We start from the raw sequence: 4734 nt of genomic DNA on the forward strand, positions 1-4734 counted from the left end.
TCGAGTTTTGCTCTAATTTTGGGGGTTTCATTTGCATGTCAATAAATTACTGTTAGAAATTGTGATAATTGAAATTCTTTTGCCTTTCTTCATCGATTTCATTCAATATTGGCTGTTGTTGACCAAGAGAATTTGACCGGAGTGGAGACTAGTGCTACTGTTATTGAACCAAGCATAGGCATCTATCCAAGCGATCCTCTGTATCTTCATCAGTCTGACAATCCCGAAGCTATGCTTGTTTGAACTACTTTTGATGGAATAGGGTACATGTCTTGGAGAAGGAGTGTATTGAGGGGACTATATATGAAGAACAAATTAGTATTCATAAGTGGCGAGTGCAAGAAACCGGATCCTCTGTCACCTCACTTTCGCCAATGGGAGCGATGTGATAAGATAGTGACATCTTGGATCCTAAATTCCCTTTCTAACGAAATTGCAGATAATGTAAAGTATGCAGATGATGTTGAACTTCGGAAGTAATTGGAGGATCGTTATGAACAAACTAATGGATCTAGGTTGTATCAAATTCAGAAAGAAATCAATGACCTTTCTCAAGGAACTCTTGATATTACCGCTTATTATAATAAATTGAAGAAGCTTTGAGAAGAGTTCACTACTCTGAACAAGAGGACTCAATGTAGTTGTACTTGTGATTGCAGTGCAAATGAGAGCATGTATAAGGCTGAACAAGATATGAGATTGATACAATTTCTTATGGGATTGAATGAGGTTTACATTCTTCAAGACTAAGAAAAGGCATGTGATGAGGAGGGAAATCATTGCCAGCACAATTAGCTACTTCGAGGAGCCTAGTAGTTATCATTATGCGACTTCCATTTTCATCATCGGGAAATGATCTTCTTACTTGGTCCCAAGCCTCTATAGTCCACATATCGTCCAAAACTATCAAATACCTCTTCCTTTTCAATTTTCTATGCACTTGGTCCAATAATTCATCTTCACTCATATAGTGGTACATTGCCTCCCCACCTGGAGTACCGAGGCTTAGGACATCCAAAAGCATTTCTTTTGCATCATATGCTTGAGAAACAGTCACCCATGAAGAAATATCAAGGTGATGGTATACTGATGGATGATTAAATAAACTTCTAGCAAGAGTCGACTTACCGATACCGCCCATACCAACAATTGAAACAATATTCAGTGTTGGTGTTTGTCCAAAGAGTTGATCTCTTATGTTGTTGAAGACATCCTCCATCCCAACAAGAGTATTTTCCTCATCCAAGACACGCCCATATGAGCGGGGAGGTAAATAAGTTGTTGCTGGCACATCTTTGATATGTTTGTGGACATTCTTGAACTTCATCACATCTCTTTGTATGGAATCCATTGCTTCTATTATTTCCTGCAACTCGTCATAAAGCTTACGACATGCGTTGTTCTGGTCGTGATCAGTATCAGCCACATGGATTCTTCTTAGGCAGCAATCAATTGTATCTTCTGCTTTATATCCTGTATCTCTGATCTTCTTTTCCAAGACTTTCAATGCTTCTTGATCATTGATCCAGTTTCCCGTATCCTCGAGAAAATCTTGTAAGAAAGAAAGTGTTCCATAAAGTGAATCACTGGATCCCCTAATTTCAGATAATAAACTTGGATTGAATTGCAATACTTCTCTATAGTTGTCAAGATGGAAGTTATAACTCTTGTGGAAGCCGAATATATCGAGAGTGATTAAATCATAACTACTATATCTAAAGGTAGCTAATAAATAGTAAGTGAGACAATAATAAAAAGAACACCGAAAATTAACGAGTTCGGCAAAATTTGATTTTTGCCTAGTCCTCGGACACAATCAACTCAAACTTTATTTCACTACAAAAATACAAGTGAAATACTACAAGAGAAAAAGAAGATTAAAATGCCTTAGGAGATAAGAAGGCATGTGAGAGATGTTTTTACTAATGAACAAAACCCTTGCTATTTATAGAAGGGAAATGACCTTAATAATATCATGCATGACATCATATTAAGTGTGATCATGTAATGTAAATGCATGAAAAATACATCTACTAATTTCTTCCTAAAAGGAGGCTTCAAATGTTTGCACTAGTTCACATTAATCTTTTCTAATTCAACAAATCTCCACCTTGGCAAGATTTCACTTTTTCAATTTTCTCTCACTGATAAATTTTGATTGTGTCTTCAACTTCAATCTTCAAAGTTCAACAATGTTGATCAAGTTCAAACAACGTTGAAACTTTATCGCAATTACTTTTGTTAGCATATCGACAAGGTTGTCTATAGTCTCAATTTTCTGCACCATGACTCTACCTTCTTCTATAATATCTCGTACAAAGTGAAATCGAACATCAATGTGCTTTGTCCTTGCATGATAAAATTGGTTCTTTGCTAATTGGATAGCACTCTGACAATCATAAAATAGTGTGATGCTTTCTTGACTAATACCGAGCTCTCTAAGCAACCCTTGAAGCCAAATTGCCTCCTTTACAGCCTCCGTAATTGCTATGTACTCTGCCTCAGTAGTAGACAAAGCAACCGATGACTGCAAAGTAGACTTCCAACTAACTAGTTCATTTGCAAAAGTAAAAACACAACCAGTAGTTGATCTATGCTTGTTCAAATCACCCGCATAATCCGAGTCACAATATCCAATCAGATACTGACTATCTTCCTGCTCAAAAATCAATCCAACATCTACAATATTACGAATATATCGTAAGAACCATTTCACAACTTGACAATGCTCATTTTCTGGATCATGCATATACCTACTTACAACTCTGATAGCATGTAAAATATCAGGTCTTGTGCAAACCATTGCATACATCAAGTTACCAATGACATTTACATATGGCACTCTTGACATATAATCTCGTTCAGCTTCATTCTTCGGTGACATAGCAACACTAAGCTTAAAGTGAGGAGCAAGAGGAGTGCTAACCGACTTCGTATTCTCATTCATGCCAAATCAATCTATTACTCTCTTCAAGTATTCTTTCTGATATAGATATAGTTTCTTTGAATGTCTATCTTTTTTTTATCTCTATGCCAAGAATTTTCTTCGTCTCACCCAAGTCCTTCATATCAAACTCCTTTCTTAGTTGAATCTTCAACTTCTCAATTTCCTCTTGACTTTTGGAAGCTATCAACATATCATCAATGTATAGGAGAAGATATATAAAGGATCCATATTCAATCTTGCACAAATACATACAATGATCGTATTTGCTTCTTTTGTACTTATGCCATAACATAAACTTGTCAAATCTTTCGTACCATTGTCTAGAAGGTTGTTTCAATCCGTACAATAATTTTTCAAGTTTGCACACCATATTTTCCTTTTCAGCAACTTTGAATCCTTCTGGCTGAGTTATATAGATTTCCTCTTCCAAGTCTCTATGTAAAAATGGAGTTTTTATATCTAACTGAACTAGTTTCAAATTCAATTGTGCTACCAAAGTCAACAAAACTCTAATGGAGCAGTGTTTCATGATTGGAGAAAATACCTCATCATAATCAATTACCTCCTTTTGAGCTTATCCTTTGGCCACCAATCTTGCTTTGTAGCGAACGTCTTCTTTGTTAGGAAATTCTTCTTTCTTTGCAAATACCCATTTGCACCCAATTGCTTTCTTTCCCTTCGGGAGATTGGCCAATTTCCATGTGCGATTCCAAAGAAAGGACTGCATTACTTCATTCATGGCAATCCTCCACTTATCTTCTTTTGAACTTTGGAGTGCGTCTTTATAAGTTGTAGGAACACCATCAGCTACAATTGAGATTGCACAAGCCACTGCCTCTATGAGACGAGCAAGTTTCTTTATTGTTCTTTTTGGCTTGCTAATTGTTATTGATTCAAGTTGTTGTTGGGGTTATTGAGTTGGAATCTCCCCTTCCACTGACTCTTCTTCTAGGGGAAAATCTTCTATTGTTTGCTTGTTTTCTTCCTGTGTTGGGAAAATTAATTTTCCCTTAAACTCCACCTGCTTTGAAGCACAATCAGTTTGTTTGACATCTTCAATTATCACCTTATCTCTTATGGAAGATTCATCATAGGTAACATCTCTGTTGAATATAAGTTTTCTTGTCTCTAGACACCATAAGAGGTATCCTTTGACTCCAAAAGCAATCCCCATAAATATAGATTTCTTTGCTCTCAGATCCAATTTTGATTCTTTCACATGATAGTATGCAATTGAGCCAAATACATGCAAAAAATTATAATCTTCAGCAGGTTTTTCATACCATTTTTTAAATGGTGTCTTGCCTCCAATAGTGGTAGATGGTAGCCGGTAAATGAGGTGGCATACATATGTTATTGCCTCAGCCCAAAATTCTTTGCCCAAGCCAGCATTGAACAACATATATTGAACCTTCTCCAACAAAGTCCGATTCATGCGTTCTGCCACTCCATTCTCTTGTGGTGTATTTCTTACGGTGAAATGTCTCAAAATGCCATCATCTTCACAAATATTATTGTAAATATCATTTTTGTATTCTCCACCATTATCTGTGCGGAGACACTTTAACTTTCTGCCTGTTTGAGTCTCTATCATCACCTTCCATTTGAGAAAACTTCCAAGTACCTCTTCTTTAGTTTTCATAGTATACACCCACACTCTTCGAGAAAAGTCATCAATAAAGGTTACAAAATAGTGTTTCCCATCTAATGAAGGTATTTTGGAAGCACCCCAAACATCAGAGCGAACATAATCCAAAATACCTTTAGTATTATGGATCGCTGTTCCA

This window comes from Nicotiana tabacum, chromosome 12 (assembly GCF_000715075.1).
Source record: "Nicotiana tabacum cultivar K326 chromosome 12, ASM71507v2, whole genome shotgun sequence".
Taxonomy (NCBI): domain Eukaryota; kingdom Viridiplantae; phylum Streptophyta; class Magnoliopsida; order Solanales; family Solanaceae; genus Nicotiana; species Nicotiana tabacum.